General features: G+C 40.7%; 1 long non-coding RNA gene across 1 annotated transcript; it reads left to right on the top strand.

Annotated features, from left to right (window-relative positions):
- The first annotated feature begins 369 nt into the window (after positions 1-369).
- On the top strand, positions 370-18,118 carry LOC149473471 (uncharacterized). Its single transcript, XR_016312760.1, has 3 exons — positions 370-467; positions 11,008-11,145; positions 17,638-18,118. It is a non-coding gene; the product is annotated as an uncharacterized LOC149473471 (long non-coding RNA).
- The last annotated feature ends 1,813 nt before the right edge of the window (positions 18,119-19,931 follow it).

Genomic DNA, 19,931 nt, shown 5'->3' with positions numbered 1-19,931 from the left:
TGTAAGGCTGGCCTACATTATACAATTTTCTTTAGAAAATGTCTTTAGATTTACCAAAAACCATATAATATGAGGTCAAACCTAAACAACACTTTCAATTTTATCCAATTAAGCAGGCCCTTGCACTACATAGTTGAAGGTAAATCTAAAGGAAATTCAGCAGAAATTGAACAGAAAATTGTATAGTGTATGGCCATCCTTAGGATAAAATTTAAAATAATTATTTTTGCAGATGAATTGCTTAATGCCCTTTGTCCTGGTTTCTTCACTATCTACACCATTTTAAAACCGCAGTATTAATAATTAACAGCAATACATACTTCACAATGAGATAGTGGCAGCGGATATTGTCAGTAGAGCTGAATAGTGAACAGAATGAATACTGAGAAGTGAACTTCAATCTCCTGTCATCATGAATCCTGAGCTCCTGACACAAACACAGATGAGCTCCTCTAGCAGGTGGAGAGGTGAGTGAATATAGTTCTGGTACTTATATTCCAAACCTATTTCATAACGAAATCTAAAGTCCCAGCTGAACAGTTCATATTTTTTTCAATATATATTTGATATATTGGGACATCTATGCTGCAAGAAGATTATGAATCATTTGGATTTGCATGAATTTCTGTAAGAACTCTTCCTAAAATGAAGTTGTCATACTGTATTACACAATGGCAGTCTTGTTTATCACAATTTAACATTGTCACGTGTTTATTAAATTATTTTTTAAAACAATTAATGCCCATGAAATTCTTTGAACCTCTAGGATAATGGTATAGAAAAAAGAACCTTCTTGCTCAAGGGGACTATTATAGGAACAAAATCCATAAGAACCCATCATATAAAAATTATAAATCTTTATTACAATATCATATAAATAACAATAAAAAGTATAAATGCAGCTACAACAATTGTGCATACGTTTCACATTAATAGTCATGAACAATATCCTTGGCCATAAATTGGTGAATATGGAGACATCCTAGGACAGTGATGGTGAACCTTTTAGAGACCGAGTGCCCATACTGCAACCAAAAATCCACTTATTTATCACGAAGTGCCAACACTGCAAATAAACCTGAATGCTGAGGTTTTAGTTTAGAAAAACAACCCATACATTAACATCTTTCGTCTTAAAAGAAAAACACAATAATAGAGCTTCCACTGACCACCAGCACAAGGGGGCAAAGCTCCACTGACTGCCAGCACAAGGGGGCAAAGCTCCACTGACCACCAGCACAAGGGGGCAAAGCTCCACTGACTGCCAGCACAAGGGGGAAAAGTTCCACTGATCACCAGCACAAGGGGGCAAAGCTCCACTGACTGCCAGCACAAGGGGGCAAAGCTCTACTGACTGCCAGCACAAGGGGGAAAAGTTCCACTGATCACCAGTACAAGGGGGCAAGCTCCACTGACTGCCAGCACAAGGGGGCAAAGCTCTACTGACTGCCAGCACAAGGGGGAAAAGTTCCACTGATCACCAGTACAAGGGGGCAAAGCTCCACTGACTGCCAGCACAATGGGTTAAAGTCAGTGGTGTATTTAGGTTTTGTGCTGCCCTAGGCAACAAAAAATTGGCGGCCATCCCCCTCCCCCACGGACAGAGTTTGACACCGACCAACACCCCCCCCCCCTTGCCCATGGAGAGAGACTGACATTGACCAACAACACTCCTGTCACCCCACCCAAGAGAGCCTTCCACTACCATTGTCCCCCCATACAACAGATGCCCAAACCTCTGGGAAGAGAGAGAAGACACTCACTTTCACAGCTCTGAACATTCCCGGGAATGAGAGTCCAGCTCTATATACACCGTCAAACAGTCCGCAGTCTCTCTCAGTTCTCATCTGGTCCCCATGCCACGTGTGTCCCTTCTTCCGTCTCTTCTTCCAGGGGCCAGTGCTGCCCCCCCTGAAAAATGCTGCCCTAGGCAAATGCCTTGTTTGCCTTGTGGTAAATACGCCCCTGGTTAAAGTTCCACTGATCACCAGCACAAGGGGCAAAGTTCCACCGACCACCAGCACAAGGGGTAAAGTTCCACCGACCACCAGCACAAGGGGCAAAGTTCCACTGATCACCAGCACAAGGGGCAAAGTTCCACTGACCACCAGCACAAGGGGGAAAAGTTCCACTGACCGATAGCACAAGGGGGCAAAGTTCCACTGACCACCAGCACAAGGGGGCAAAGTTCCACTGACCACCAGCACAAGGGGGCAAAGTTCCACTGACCACCAGCACAAGGGGGCAAAGTTCCACTGACCGCCAGCACAAGGGGGCAAAGTTCCACTGACCGCCAGCACAAGGGGGCAAAGTTCCACTGACCGCCAGCACAAGGGGCAAAGCTCCACTGACCGCCAACACAAGGGGGAAAAGTTCCACTGACCACCAGCACAAGGGGGCAAAGTTCAACTGATCGCCAGCACAAGGGGCAAAGCTCCACTGACTGCCAGCACAAGGGGCAAAGCTCCACTGACTGCCAGCACAAGGGGGCAAAGTTCCACTGATCACCAGCACAAGGGAGAAAAGTTCCACTGACCACCAGCACAAGTGGAAAAAGTTCCACTGACCACCAGGACAAGGGACAAAGTTCCACTGACCAGCAGCACAAGCGGGCAAAGCTCCACTGACCACCAGCACAAGGGGGCAAAGTTCCACTGACCACCAGCACAAGGGGCAATGTTCTACTGATCACCAGCACAAGGGGCAAAGTTCCAATGACCACCAGCACAAGCAGGCAAAGTTCCAGTGATCACCAGCACAAGGAGTAAAGTTCCACTGATCACCAGCACAAGGGGCAGAGTTCAACTGACCACCAACACAAGCTAATGTCTTGTGTTAATAAAAACTAATGTATTAAAACTCACAGCCAGTCCAATATATATATCCTTCGCAGCGCACTGACCAGCCACGCGGAAGCTTGGACGAGTCGTGGCTAATGAGTTACAGCTCATGATGTCATCGCCTGGCGCCGCTACTCCTTTCTGAGCATGTGCATTGGCCCTATGTGCAGCTGATGCTCAGCTGCTGGGGCGACTTGGCTCACGTGCTGACAGAGAAGACTCTGCGTGCCATAGGTTCACCACCACTGTCCTAGGATAATGACATTGCAAATAAGGGTAATTGGACTTAATGAAAGAAGATTAAAGGTGTGGTTTGAAGGTATTGAGAAAAAAAACACATACAGTTTAGTTACTGACAGAAACTACACTTCAGAAGTGTTTCTAGGACCCTAAAATACCTGGGGTAGCCCAGCACATAGACTCAAATTTTGTAGGGTTTGAAGTTCACTATGCTAAAAAGTGGGTGACATTGCTTCTTATATACCGTTTAATACATTGGCATAAAAAAATCAAAATCAAAAACATAAAATTGTTTTCAAAATTATTTTATTAATAATATTAAGCTGATAAAATATATGATGTTCCAAAAGCATGATATGCATATAATATACAGTATATATTTTTATAGCATTAAATAATGGGTGTTACTTGTTTAGTAAAAAAAAGAAAGATGCATTGTAATATACAGTAAAACATAGAACCCAAGTAGTCACCAGACACTTGGAAAACAGCAGATTATCTAATTAGCTACCTAACATCATTATAAAGGAGCCTTTCTCAGCCAGGGTGCCCAGGCATCCTGGGGTGCCTTGAGGTTTCCTCAGGGGTGCCTTGGCAAAATGTCCAAAAATTGCCCAAAACTTGTATACAAGCCAGCAGGTGGAACAAGCCTACCTTTTAGTTACACAAAGGCACAGGTTTTCATTGCGCAACATTAAAACCTTCTAGCCACTGGCATCCTGACAACCAATAACATCATTAGTTGATAAGGAGTATGTCTGCTGCCTTCACAGCATCTTAGTTTGATCCCCCCCTGCCCCTCTCCATCAGTGCTGGGGTCACATTAGCTCAGTGATGGTTAAAAACTAAGGGAGAAGAGAAACATTGGAATACTAGTCAGTACCAGTGTGCAGAAGTGTATTTGCTTTGGAAGAATAAATCACCCTACATGTGTGGATGTTGCAGCATGATATAAAACGATTAAAATAGTTTTTCACATTTTAGAATGGGGTGCCTCAAGACGGTCCATAATTTTAAAGGGTGCCTTGGGACTGTCCATTATTTTAAAGGGTGCCTTGACTGAAAAAAGGTTGAGAAACACTGGTCTAAAGGATTGTGAGGGGAATATACAGTAGATAAGAATGAATGAACAAGACTGAAATATGTTTATCAGAAGCATGAATACGCAACCCAAGGCACAGATGCCAGGGCGGGCATGCACCCTGAAATTTTCAGTGGTACCCGGAAGATTACAAAGCCTTTACCCGCCCAGTCAGAGGTCTGATTGGCATCACTGTTTTCCAGGGGTCAAGTCCCCACACCCATCTCCACTACCAGTCCTGCCTGCAGCTACAGAAGTTGTTTCACGAAAGGAGTCCCCACCTGCCTGACCTCTTCTTAGTGGAACAGACAGCTGGTATAAATGTAAGACCCGTGCATTTCTGATGGTGCAGGAATTAGGGATGGTCTGAGGTCTGAAGGTGCAGAAATTGGGGCTTATCTACAGTGTGCCATTGTTTGTGGTACGTGAGTTGTCTAAATTGACACTTAGGGGTATATTTAATAAAACTGATGCATTCAGAATCTGGTGCAGCTGTGCATGGTAGCCAATCCAATCAGCTTCTAACTTCAGCTAGTTTAATTAGGCTTTGGCAATAAAACCTGGAAGCTGATTGGTTTCTCTGCAGAGTTGCACCAGATTTTGCACTCTCCAGTTTTAGTAAATAACCCCCTTAATGGAAAAAAAAGGTTTCAGATCCATGGTAAGGAGTATCCTACATGGGACATGGCAACAATTATTGCAAAGGGCTCTCAGTTAAAGACCTAAGGCACATGCCCTGATGGCAAGAGTCTAGCAACACAACTGCTTCTCAGAAAAGGTCTATTCATGTGAACCATATCAAGAAATGTTGGAGGACATTAAAAGAAGAGCTGTAATAACAACTATTCCTTATACATCATATACTGAATTGATAAATATCACAGTACCATTGTGATACAGGACCATGTTTTTTTTCTTACTATACTTTTATTCGTACTTTCTGTCTTATGATTAATATTAAATCAATAAAAATATCAAGATAAATAACAAAAAAATAAATCAATAAAATATAGTTTAAAAAGAGCTGGAAGAGCTACAAAATCATTACTATGCTCTGAGTGCTCAAAAGTAAGAGAAATTACTGAGGAACAGAGGAAATAAAGCTCTATTGACAGTCTTCTAACATTCTGAAAAACAAGCCCATCTCTTAATCTTGACAATGTCTTTGTTTAATTGTCACTATAAGAAAATAAACCAGAATGATGTCCATGGAAGGATACCACAGAGGAAACCATTGCTCTCCAGAAAAAAAAAAAGCCGTGTGAATTTGATATACAAAGGAAAACCTAGATGTTCCACAATGGTTCTGGGAAAATGGAAGGAAGAGACAACAGTTGAACTTTTTGGTATTTATGTTTGGAGGGAATGCAGCGCCAATCAAGACAAAAGCCTCTCCCGAACTGTTAGGGATCATGGTTTAGGACTGTTTTGTTGCCTCAGGCCATGGCCTGGAATTACAGAGGGAACATCAACCGAAGCTGTGTAAGTGTATTTAAACTCTAGGGGGTCTATTAATAAATGTTTTTCACCACTTCCGGTCCGGCCCATGTATATAAACGGCTGGATGGGAGCATTGCAGGAGCGGGTGGCTGTTTATAAACATCCTCCCCGCTTCCCTGCCTGTGCGCGCTCCCTGGGACACCGATTGCTGTACGGGACCTCTGTGTGAGGTCCCGATCATATGATCACTGATTGGCCAATCAGTGATCACATGAATAGTAGTAAGCAAGATGTCACTTCTGACATCATTGCTTACTACGTGTGAAATCTGTGAATGATCTATTCACAACAGCCTTCTACCATGTGACAAGCTGTGACCAATCACAGCTCACACAGTATTTCTCAATAGCTGCAAGAATGCAGTCAGAGAGAAGGAGAAATTATTGCTATTACAGCCTTTATGGGTGTAAAAGCAATCAGTGTACAAAAAAAAAAAAAAGAAGTGATTAAAGCTACAGCAAAAGACTGGAGTATATTCGGGGTATGTAAATGCTCAACACTAAGAACTGGCTATAGGTTATTCTTTTTTTTTTCATTCAGCTAGCGAGCTGGAAACGATCAAGGTGGATGGAGGAATCCTCGGCCCTGGGACATTGTATTCTGACAGCGGGACTTCTCCATTGTTAGAATACACTGATCAGTGACTGCAGTCAATCAAGAAAAATATATCCAACAAGCCCATTTGACAGAAGTCAATCGTTATGCCCCGTACACACTATAAGAAAATCGTACGAAAATTTTCGTACGAGGACCGATCGTCCAATAATCTGATCGGTAGTACACAGCTTTCGAGAGCCGATCACGACAATTCGTACGACAATATCCGAAGGAACAAGCGCAAAAAGTTTTCTCGTACGATTTTCATTTAATCAGTACAGTAGTCATCTGAAAATACAATACAAATACAATACAATACATGACATCACTTTTGAAATTCTTTTCTTTCATAGGAGAATTTTTGTATCTTTAGTAACCTTTTCACTTTTGATGTGAGACTAGCAGGCAAAAAAAAACGGGCGATCGTTCATCCGATATTCTCATCCTGTGTACAGGGCTTTATATTGGCTTTTGCTGGACGGAACAGTCATACATGGATGGAAATTTGTCCTTTCCCTGCTGAACCCTCCGTCAGAATACTCTGATCAGCAGCTGCAGAGAATCAAGAAAAAAATTTGCAGCAACCTGTTTGACAGAAGTCGATAATTAGATTGGCTTCTGCCAAGCAGGAGCAGCCACACATGGATCGTAATTCAGCCAGTCCCTGCCAAACTAGACGAATTTAGAACCATCTATGGCCAGCTTCGCACATGAATAAAAAGATTTCAGATTTTATTTTTTTCACATAGTATGTTTTAATTTGTCATTCACAAATTTTCATTGATGAAACCATACAAAAATCAAATAGAAACACCATTTTTATGTAGTGTACATCACAGATGATCTTGCATATGCTGATTTTTTTCATCCATGTGTTTTTTGGATGTACATAATTTCATGTAATGAGTTATGGTGAATTGCTTTCATACATATGTCCTTAACCATTTATGAAGAATGTGAGAAGGCAACCCAATATGACAGACCAAGCTATCCTCTAAGAACTACACAACCTTGCCTCCCTATGTAACGGGAATATGGAGAAGGGGAGGAGTTTGTAGTCCAAATGAGGATAGCAGCTCATGCTGGCATTGCTTCTCCTCCACAGAAAAAGTACGGGAGTGCATTGTAACCCTAGGACAGGAAATGTGTTACTTGCAGGTTGACCAATATGAAAATAAAGAAAAAAAAAATCATCCACCACATCTATGGACTGGTAAGCTGCAATATATTAACATTTTGTTGTTGGGTTTAGATATGCTTTAATTCATGCATTCAAATGAGCAAACAGGTATCTTATATAAAAAAATCTGCAACTTTAAAAATATCTCCTCTGGACAGGTGGCAATGGCGGGATGCCTATTAGAATGACTGTCCTCATTTAGACTTTACATGGCAGTGTCTCTTGGCTCACAATCAAACTTCTCACGTCAGTACCAAAGGAACAAATGTTCAACATGTTTTTTGTCTTCTTCTGTGACTTTTTTCCTTGTTCATGTTATAAGTTGATGTATATACTATAGCCATGTTAGCTGAACAAATATTACTAAATATAACAAGTTCTCACAACATTAACCTGACAGCACCTTCATGGAAAGACATTTTGCACAATTTAAACAATCTGTAAACTAGGACAACATTAGGTTTAATGCAATGCAAAGTTTTAATGATGCTGGCTGTCCTTGCTCAGACAGGCGTACACCTACATACATACTTGCACATATATGTATTTCAATAGACCCATGAAACTCCTAAATTGGAAAAGCAGCTGAGACCAAGGTCGCTTCTGTTGTTTCCAAAAATAATCTTGAAACAAAGGCAGGAGCACTGCTTTGAATGTTATCTAGACATATATAGTTTCAATCAAATTCTTGAAGAAGTGTCAGTCTAAAATTTGCTTGACATTGCCAAACCACCATCAAGCGGATCCCTTTAAAAGGCCAAGGAGAGCAGCTTGACACATACAATAAGAGGGATGTTTTCTTGATGAATACAAGATGTGCTTTCTAGATGCTATTTGTTGAATGTAGGTTCGGTTTCACAAGCGCAGGCTGAATAATGATTTTCTTTGTGTATTTTTTAAAAAGCAGAACATGGGAGGGGGGAATGATTAAAACCTACAGCCGTGATACGTGGATTACAAAGAGTAAATTCTGCCTGTACATCATCTGCTGCTCTCCCAACACAGCAGATACAATTACCTACGTCAATAATAGCATTCTTAATAACAACCTGGTTTGGTTCCAGTTCTGCACGGCAGCTGGTGGCTATTCTAACCCATTATAGATTCCGCACTATAAAAAAACACACAAAAGCCCATGTGTTGTGATATTGGCACAGACAACACAGATATATTTTTGGAACTATTCACAATTAATAAATAAATACAGGCAACAATGTTTATTGGCACAGGTTATATGAAAGCGATGGAACGCATTGCTAGAAACAGATTTCCATAAGTACTTAGTGGCGTGTATGTACAGGGTACAAAAAATGTAATTGCTTTAATTGCAGCCTTGGCTTATAGTGCATTGTAGAGCAAACCATGAATATGCACCTATTTTTCTTCTCCTATTCTGTAATAAAGTTCAACTGTATCCATTTGTTACAGTATCTGCATTGTTCTACGGTTTACGGTTGCCCTATAATGCTTTTATTTAGAATTCTGGGGAACCTGCCTAAGATTTAGGGTCAGAGTATTGGCAGGGGTAAAAGTGGATCCCAAGTTTGAGCTATGACTTCTTCAAATTGGCATTGGTGGAAGGCTCTTTGAGGACAGCTGCTTCTACATGTCCATTACCATAAGTCAGTGGACCTTCGTATCTCTACATAAAGAGAAACAATTCCTCCACAAATCTCTGCCTTGTTAGTAAGTTCCCAGAAATCAGGTAGGTACACACCTGCTACCTTCCTGGATAGTCGTGACTGGTGTCACCTTTCACCCAGAAATAGCTTGCAGTCATAGACCTAACAGGATGAACCTTTACTACAGGATGTCATGCAATAGACATAAAAATGAGTAACACACAAGTAATAAAATATACACAGCTCACCATCTATAGAGATCCTTTGAAAACTGACCAATATTCTGCTGTTGTCCGTTTTCTGTACAAAACTTTGACAATCTCCACTTTTGTAGTTTGACAGTTCCACACATTGCTCAGCACATGAGCTTGAGGATGACATGTCACTGTTATTGATCACTATCCCTGCTGGTGTTGGGGTAGGTTGCGTCTGCTTACAGCAAGGGTCCCTAAACTTTGCAAATAAAAGACCGGTTTACTGTCCTTCAGACTTTGAGGGGAGGGTATGAATTGTGGCCAGTGTGAGTAGAAAATACCCTGGTGTCAATGGGAGTAAACAATGCCTTATCATTGGTATTAGTGGGAGGAATAGTGCCACACTGGTAACAGGAAAAGGAATAGTGCCCCATTAGAGACCATTGGCTTAAAGGAATCTGGTCATCAGTGTGGCACCACTGAAGCACTTCTGCATTACAGTTTGTATCCTTGTTACCCTAATTGACAACTTGGAAGGTGCTGCTCGGGACCCAAACCTTCACCCAAGTTCTTGCTGTATTTTTCAATCTCTAGGAAGTGCAAAGCTCGTATGTTCTGGAGTCCTCTGCCTACTGGCCATAGAAAACAAACCAAAAAGATTATGCATTCTACTTGCTACTTTTCCTTGCCCAATCTGAGAACAAGACTTCTTCCATGCTAAAGAATGTATTTCCAATACCCAAATACCTCTTATATTAGTATGTTGCTCAGGAGTCCTTCTGTGTTAGGTAGTAGAACTCTGATTCTGATCATATTTGGATTAGGACAACAAATTCTAAGTAATCTCACTGATCCGGAATCTGACTTGCCTAATGTCACAAAAACAGTTCTCATTCCTTACCTCCCAGACTATGTTTGCAAACAAATCATACAGCCATGAAAGCACCTTTGTATTGCCAACGCAAACTGTTTGTGTGAATATTGTACATGCAAGGTACAGTAGTAAACATTACACGAAGGACACCAATCCCAATGAATCCAGCTGAAAACGTCAAGAAAAGCGGGGGCATAATGTTTTCATATGTGGCTCTAGGCTTGATGACATTGGGTAGGATCACTTCAAAATAAAGCATTTTAAGAAGACACTAAATCGAATTAGCCACCTCCTCCATACCTTGGAGACAGTTTAAAATATCCCTTGTGTGTTTTCTAATTGATTCTCTCAATAACCATGTCATTGCGAATGAAAGAATTTAGTTATGATAATGCCTGGTAAAACAACCCACATCAGGTGATAGAATCAAGTGCCTGCCTTGTTGCTGATTGGCTGGTCTCAATTGTGATTTCTTCATACTGACCTGTGTAAAGCTAATAGGTGTGTGAAACTGAAATTCTGGTTCAATATATTTGGATTGAAAGTTTACAAAATTTACAAAACCTTAGTACAGAAATGTAACAAAATTGAACAAAGTGCAGTGAAACTGAAATTCATACTGACCAATCACAGTCTCAGCTAGAGTCTGCTTCTCAACCGATTTGGTATTTAAATTGAGCTGTTGACTGGAGTTCACATTTTATTTTACAATGGTAATATCTGTTAACTCTCAGTAGCCCCATATTGTCCATAACTTGCATAGTCATATTTGATCTTAAAGCCCAACTGAGCTCAACTTAAAAACAGGGCTGAAATATTTAATGTTGATCTAAAAGATTTAACGGCAAAATACTAATTCAGCGCTTTTCTTTCTTCCAGCACTGGCTGTAATTCTGAAGTGTGTGTTCAACTGGGCTCTGATACTATGTAACAGTATCCATAGTAAAGACTTGGGGGTCATGTACACGGGACGTTTGGAAAACTCTTCTGACCACTGGAAACTGACTGCTTGAAAACGTAGGTTAAAAAACATCAGGTTATCCGCCTTTGCATACCGCGTTTATGCACGTTTGTATTTATTATTATACAGGATTTATATAGCGCCAACAGTTTGCACAGTGCTTTACAAAATGAAGGTAGACATCACAGTTACAATACAATTTGGTACAAGAGAAAACAGAGGGCCTTGCTCGTTAGAGCTTACAATTTTGGAATTTAGAAGCGTTTTTAAAAAGATAACCTCAGGAGAACTTCCCAAATGCCCAGAATGCACTGAAAAATAGTAAATAATTAACTATTTCAGACATTTTGAGAGAAATAGAGAGAGCAGAAGCAGAGAGAGCAGTATGTGTTGATATTACCTGTCTTTTCTGGTTGTATTCACTATGGATCCCATCATGAGCAGAATGCAGCACGTTCCACCATTCTTTCCTTCACGGGAAACCTGGAACTGACTGCGCTGGTGTATTAGGTCCATTTGAATACATGGAAAATGCTTTGCATGCATTTGTGATGATGAAAAAAAGGCTCTGGACAGCGTTTGGTGTTTGAAACGCCTGTAAAATCTACTCCTCAATGCAATTTTGGTGCGTTAAAAAAACAACTGTAGACTCAACGGCCTGTGAACGACTGTAAATGACATAGTGTACATGGACACATAGGAAAACAGGAGGGAGAGTTCAGGGGCTGCTGAAAAAAAATGCTGAACAGCTCCTGAACGTCAGTTTAGCAGCCCATTCATAATGAAGAGGGGATACCACTATCTGCTCCCTCCTGGACACTGCCGTATTAGTCCAAGAGTAATTTGTGAAAGGCAAGCCACAGTGCAGAGCCTGAGGTGCCCTACAGAGTGCTCTCTTCTAAATTCTACACAAATCCATGACTGGAGGAAAGGCCATTCACATGACTTTGAAAGATCGTGAAAATTGGTTCTCCTCCCAGCACTTTTTTTTCCTCCATTTGTTAAAATAAGTGGGTCCCAAAGCAAGCAAACAGCCAAGCACATTAGCACTGTATAAATGTGCCCTTCCTTTTGTTTTTTTTCCCTTTTTAAAGCAGTGGTGTGGCTGCAGCAAGGCCATACAGCTGCTATATAAATGGACCCCTGTGCGTTTTTGTTTATAATTTATGTTAACCACTTACCCTCCAGACGATTTACTCCCCTTCCTAACCAGGCCATTTTTTGTGATACATCGCTTTGTTAATTTAACTGACAATTACGCAGTCATGCAATGCTGCACCCAAATTAAATTTGCATCTGTTTTTTCCCCACAAATAGAGCTTTCATTTGGTGGTATTTGATTGTTTGTGCAGTTTTAATTTTTTTGCGCTATAAACAAAAAAAAAGACTGACAATTTTGAGAAAAAAATATGTATTTTTGACTTTTTGCTATTAAAAAGTGTCCAGTAAAAAATTTTAACAAATCAAATTTCGTCATAAATTTAGGAGAAAATGTATTCTGCTACATGTCTTTGCTAAAACAAAATCCCAATACGTATAAATTAATTGGTTTACGTGCAAGTTATAGCGTTTACAAATATATACTGAAATGTCTTTACTAGTAATGGCGGCGATCAGCGACTTAGAGCGGGACTGCAGCGGGCATTCTGACACTGGGGGAACTGACTTGGTGTCATAGGTGAATAGGTGATGCTCAAATTACTCGTACAGCTAAATGAATCAGATAAGTGATTCATCCCCATTGCTCCTTCCTCTACCATTCTCTGCTCTGTAAGACTGTCTGTAAACTTCTGGTTAAAGAGAGCCTACCTAGAAGGAAGACGCATGTACTCTCTCTATTAGAAATTACAAAGGGGTAGACTTAGGCTGGCCATACATTATACAATTATCTTCCAATTTTCTGCCCAATTTCCTTTAGATTTACCTTCAACTATGTAGTGCAAGGGCCTGCCTAATTGGATACAACTGAAAGTGTTGTTAGGTTTGTCCTCCTATTATATGGTTTTTGGTAAATCTAAACCAAAAATCTCCAGATAATTGTATAATGTATGGCCAGCCTTACTAAAACTAGCGCACTCAGAATCTGGTGCAGCGGTGTATGGTAGCAAATCAGCTTCTAACTTCAGCTTGTTCAATTAAGCTTTGACAATAAAACCTGGAAGCTGATTTCTATGCAGAGCTGTACCAGGTTTAATAAATAACCCTCATGGTACTCAGCAAAATCTGTGTCATGATGAATACAAATAGATCTGTTTAAAAACTTGTATCCTCATAAAAATTAAAATTGTACCTTAAACTATTATTGTTTCCCACTAAAAATATAGCAAAAAGGATAGCTGACAATTCCCTTCTATCCCACACTAGAAAAATATAATAGAATGTGATTGCTATGTAGCTGATCCAATAATTTCACTGTACTTTGACCAATATTTTTATAATTTTTTTTCTGTTATGCCGCACAATGGTGTAAGAGATCCTGTAAATGTGCCTGTAAGATATTTGATTTTCATCTGATGTCTTAGTCAGTTTGTGAAATTCGCTACAAAGCTGTCCATACACAAGTAGATTTTCAAATAACGCTCGTACAAAACTTCTCAGTACATTTGATGTCTTGACCAATGTTTGAACTTATTTTAAAATTTTGCTTGCTTTTAAAATTCAGTTTTGTAATGAATGGACTTTCCTGAACAAAAAACCAAATACCCTGGTAGAAAGTCTTTCTTTTGAGAAAAATTTTCCATACTGCTCCTTCAAATGTTCTTGTTTCTGTGGTCAAAAATGAATGTCCAAAAAACAATTAGAAATCAAAGGAATGTTCTTAAAATGCAGAACTTTGAACTAAATTCTACTAATGTATAGCCAGATTAAATAATAAATGTATGTATTTTTTGTAGACCTCGGTGTGATGTTCAAGTGTGGTTTCTTTTGTCTCTATGACGTGCTTAAATTGTTATATATATAGATATACAGTTGCAAGAAAAAGTATGTGAACCCCTTGGGATTACGTGGAGTTTTGCATGAATTGGGCATAAAATGTGCTCTGAACGTCATCTAAGTCACAACAATAGAAGAACACAGTCTGCTGAACATAATACTACACAAACATTAGATGATGCCATGGTTTAATTGCACATAACATGTAAAGATTCACAGTGCAGGGAGGAAAAAGTATGTGAACCTTTGGACTTAACTGGTTGACCCTCCTTTGGCAGCAATAACCTCAACCAAACGTTTCCTGTAGTTGCAGATCAGACCTGCACAACGATCTGGAGTTATTTTGGACCACTCCTCTTCACAAAACTGTTTCCGTGTAGCAATATTCTTGGGATGTCTGGTGTGAATTGCTCTCTTAAGGTCATGCCACAGCATTTCAATCGGGTTGAGGTCAGGACTCTGACTAGGCCACTCCAGAAGGCGTATTCTGTGCTGTTGCAGCCATTGTTTTGTTGAATTACTTGTATGCTTTGGGTCATTGTCCTGTTGCATCACCCATCCTCTGCGGAGCTTCAGTTGGCGGACAGATGGTCGTACGTTTTCCTGCAAAATGTCTTGATAAACTCTGGAATCAATTTTCCCATCACTGACAACAATCCGTCCAGGCCCTGAGGCAGCAAAGCAGCCCCAAACCATGATGCTCCCTCCGCCATGTTTTACAGTGGGGATGAGGTTTTGATGTTGGTGTGCTGTGCCTTTTTTTCTCCACACATAGTGTTGTGTGTTCTTCCCAAACAACTCAATCTTGGTTTCATCTGTCCACAGTATATTTTGCCAGTAGTGCTGTGGAACATCCAGGTGCTCTTTTGCAAACTTCAAACGTGCTGCAATATTCTTTTTGGACAGCAATGGCTTCCTCCGTGGTGTCCTCCCATGTACTCCATTCTTGTTTAATGTTTTCCTTATTATAGATGTGTCAACAAAAATGTTAGCATGTGCCAGAGATTTCTGTAGGTCTTTAGCTGACACTCTGGGATTCTTCTTTACCTCATGCAGCATTCTGCACTGTGCTCTTGCAGTCATTTTTACAGGACGACCACGCCTAGGGAGAGTAGCAACAGTGCTAAACTTTCTCCATTTGTAGACAGTCTGTCTTACCATGGACACATGAACATCAAGGCTTTTGGAGATACTTTTGTAACAATTTCCAGCTTCATGCAAGTACACAATTCTTGATCGTAGGTCTTCTGAGAGCTCTTTTCTGCGAGGCATGGTTCACATCAGACAGTGCTTCTTGAAACCAGTAAACCCAAAACAGGTGTGCGTTTTTTAAGGGCAGGACAGCTGTCAGCAACACATCCAATATCATCACACTGATTGGAGTCAAGATTGGCTCACTCCTGGCTCCAATTAGCTCTGGGAGAAGTCATTAAGCTAGGGCCTCATATACTTTTTCCTCCCTGCACTGTGAATGTTTACATGTTATGTGCAATTAAACCATGGCAACATCTAATGTTTGTGTAGTATTATGTTCAGCAGACTGTGTTCTTCTATTGTTGTGACTTAGATGATGTTCAGAGCACATTTTATGCCCAATTCATGCAAAACTCCATGTAATCCCAAGGGGTTCACATACTTTTTCTTGCAACTGTATATATATATATATATACACACACATACACACTATATTGCCAAAAGTATTGGTTGGCCTGCCTTTACACACACATGAACTTTAATGTCTTAGTCTTAGTCCGTAGGGTTCAATATTGAGTTGGCCCACCCTTTGCAGCTATAACAGCTTCAACTCTTCTGGGAAGGCTGTCCACAAGGTTTAGGAGTGTGTCTATAGGAATGTTTGACCATTCTTCCAGAAGCGCATTTGTGAGGTCAGGCACTTATGTTGGACGAGAAGGCCTGGCTCACAGTCTCCACTCTAATTCATCCCAAAGGAGTTCTATCGGGTTGAGGTCAGGACTCTGTGTAGGCCAGTCAAGTACCTCCAACCCAAACTCACTCATCCATGTCTTTATGGACCTTGCTTTGTGCACTGGTGTGCAGTCATGTTGGAACAGGAAGGGGCCATCCCCAAACTGTTCCCACAAAGTTGGGAGCATGAAATTGTTCAAAATGTCTTGGTATGCTGACACCCTAAGAGTTCCCTTCACTGGAAACTAAGAGAAAAGTCCAACCCCTGAAAAAGAACCCCACACCATAAGCACCCTCCTCCAAACTTTATACTTGGCACAATGCAAGCAAGTCCCGTTCCCCTAGCAAGCGCCAAAACCCAGACAACTCCATCGGATTGCCAGACAGAGAAGTGGGATCTGTCACTCCAGAGAACACATCTTCACTGCTCTAGAGTCCAGTGGCAGCATGCTTTAAACCACTGCATCCGCAGCTGCTTGGCCATGGAAACCCATTCCGTGAAGCTCTCTACACACTGTTGTTGTGGTAATCTGAAGGCCACATGAAGTTTAGAGGTCTATAGCTATTGACTCTGCAGACAGTTGGCGACTTCTGTCTGAGTTGCTGTTGTTCCCAGTTGCTTGCGCTTTGTTATAATACCATTAACAGTTGACCGTGGAATATTTAGCAGCAGGGAAATTTTATGGATGAACTTATTGCACAGGTGGCAACCTATCACGGTACCAAGCTTGAATTCACTGAACTCCTGAGAGCGACCCATTCTTTCACAAATGTTTGTAGAAGCAGTCTGCATGCTTAGGGGCTTGATTTTATATACCTGTGGCCATGGAGGGGAAAGGAACACCTGAATCCAATGATTTGGAGGAGTGTCCCAATACTTTTGGCAATACAGTGTGTGTATATATATATATATATATATATACATACATTTTTTTTTCTTAGAGCACTCTGGTGTGTGTATGTTTTTTGTATCTCTTTCTTAGATTTTCTGCTAGGAATAGATTCATACATTTGAAGTTCTCTGCTGCATCTATTTTAAAACATAAAAGAAAGGAAATCCAAATATATGACTGATGTTGAGCCTATTTTAAATATGAGAACATACCATAAAAGATGTTTTATCAGATTCAGCTGACTCTTTTACTTTCTCCTTGTAAATACAACATTTTACAATAGAGGTCTGCAGTGACGTCCTTGACTCTCTTGAGAGATGCAAAAGAAGAGACTGACATCACTTCTACTTGAGATCTGAAAGCCCACCACAAGGTCACAGTTTCCAATGGAAAATGTGATACAAGGTTTAACTAATGCTCAACTTCCGGGGCATGCAAACATTTTCTGCCTTTTATACTATGGTCGATATGCTAATACTTTTACTGGTGTGCACGCCTTTTATTATTTAGGTGTGTGCTAAGCATTTGTGTATGTATATTGAGGAGAGATAAAGAAGAATTTTTGCAGCCAATATCTGAAGAGCATTTATATTATCACTGTCTTTTTCAATAAGAAAATGCATTGCACAGAAGGAATAAATGATGTTATTCTTAGTGCACCTAAAAAGAATCCCTATCCAGGTTTGACCTAGAGAGCTCTGTATTTGTGCTAACCAGAAAGTCTAAGATTGGAAACCTGTCTGTATTGTTAAATTTCAGTACTGTCCATGATACTTTTTGTATTTTCATCAACAGTTAAATTTTCAGGACAAACTTCTTTTCTATCCAATCAGTGTTGAAACTAGTTGGTATAATATCTGTTTAAAAAAAAGTCTGAGGGCGCCTCTGCTGGAGACAGTAGCCTCTGTATGGATGACATCTGGAACAAGCACCCGGCAGCACTTTCAAGAGCGAAGCAAGGCTCTGTGGGAACAGGGAAGAGGACAGAAGGAGCTTACCGTGCATGCTCCGAAACGCGTCACCTCCCCTTTTGACATCACTTCCAGCGTATGCGCTCCACGCCGGCGGTGTGCATTTCACCAGGCATCCTGGAAGAGCAGCAGCCATCTTGGACCTATGTTCTCTGCTACCCCTGCAGCTGCTGGCCGGCATAGGATTATGAGAGAGATCCAGAGTGCCAGGAACCCCGCATAGATTTCAATGATGAGCTTATTGATCATGAAAATCCTGTAAGTGTTTTGAACTGTTTCTGAATAAAACACAGTGGAATACTGCACTTAGAAGCGCCTTTCTGTCCTCTTCCATAATATCTGTATAGAAAGTGGTTTCTTTGACCTTTACCTGAGATAGCAGGATAATAGCAGGCAGCTTAAAGTGGAAGTCCAGGCTAGATCTAACTAAGCCTAAAATAGCTCCCTCCTCTCTTCTAACTCCAATTCTAACTACCCTGAAGAAGGGAAGATGTGCTCTGGTCCAGTCATGTGATCAGGTCCTAGTGGCCGGCTTCAGGGGAGCGGAGAGACAGCCAACAAAGGATGCCCCATAGTAAGTCTATGGGTGACATCATTGCCTAGGTATTGCAGCCATTGTTGGCGCCCTCTCCTATCACCTTAAGTCAGTCGCTGGGGAGATCACTTGACCAGACCAGAGTGCCCTGAGAACAGGTTAAACAGGAGTTAGGAAGGGGGTGGGAGCTGTTTTCAGCTTCGTTAGATCTAGCCTGGACTTCCACTTTAACATTAACCTGTGTTTTGTCCATGCAAGAAAAATATGTTGGTACCCTTTCACAAAAAAAGAAGAAACTACAATTTTCTCTGAAATAACTTGAAGCTAACCAAAGTAATTGACACTTATCACTGTTTATTCCATATTCAATAAAAGTCAGACTTTGTTTTTTTTTTTTTTAAGAGAGGTAGTCAGACTTTGTTTAGATGAGACTTCTGAACCTGCCAAAGGGTAGCTTGGGCCACTCTTCTTGAGAAAACTGCTTCAGCTGTCTCAGTTTTAAAGATTGATTTTTCCAGCATTGTTTCAGCTCTTTCCATAGTTGTTTCTATAGAGTTCAGGATAGGGTTTGTCAAAAGCCATTTCAGAAAAGTCAAATGTTTTGTTCTTGCCATTCTTCTGTGATTTTAGCTTTTGGTCATTATACCAATATCCTTGAATGAAGCAGAGCTTCCCGACACTGGGCTGTATGTTTTGCCCAAGAATTCCTTGATAGTCTTGAGCCCTACACAGATTCAAGGCACCCCGTACCAGACACAGCAAAGCAACCCTAAATCATAACTGAGCCTCCTCCATGTCTCACAGTATGTACTGTGTTCTTTTGTTTTATTTCTCCCAGAAGCATTGTGATTTGTCAGTATGTATTTTACCGAATTCCAGTCTGTCTGTTTTATGGTTTTATTTCAAGAGTAGATTTTTCCTTTTTCTTTTGAGTCCACTGTTGCTAAGTCACTGATAGTACAATCAGACACTGATGTACTGTATGTTGACCTTGGAGTTCAGCTTGTGTCTCTGAGGGCGTTTTGTTTCGCTCTTTGTCTACCATTCACGCTATTCTTCTGTTCAATCCGAGATCTAATTTTATATTGATTTATTTGAGTTTGAGCAGGATTTCATGTCAGCGACAATCACATCAATGTCCTTTGCTTTTCATTCACCTGTATGGCATAGCTTCAAATCACTGAAAGTAGCAGAGCAAACCAGCTCATTACTGTAAGTTATCTCCAACCCAAACTCGTGCCCATCACTTCTCTGCATCTCTTCCTATCATTTTTGCATGCTGGAAATACAACATGTTTGATGTTCCTGTTTCTCTATTATAACGATAGGCCTAATGGTTTGAATTATAATCAGTTTAGACTATGGATGGGCCATGCCACATGCTCATCCTGTTGTAGTCCACCCTCCATAATAGCTCGCCACAAAACTTTACTCCAGCCACTGCTCTCTTCCCTCACCTCAATCTTCCTTTACATGCCCTTGGTTGCATTTGTCCGTTGAATAAGATACTCAACATTACTGGAGGTACAGCTGTACAATCCTCTATATCTTTTTTGCTTACACAACACTTTTAATGGATTGAA

Source organism: Staurois parvus, unplaced genomic scaffold, assembly GCF_062004578.1.
Source record: "Staurois parvus isolate SC_StPar_1 unplaced genomic scaffold, SC_StPar_1.0 ptg000014l, whole genome shotgun sequence".
NCBI classification, from domain to species: Eukaryota; Metazoa; Chordata; class Amphibia; order Anura; family Ranidae; genus Staurois; species Staurois parvus.
This window is presented reverse-complemented; position numbering and strand designations above follow the sequence as displayed.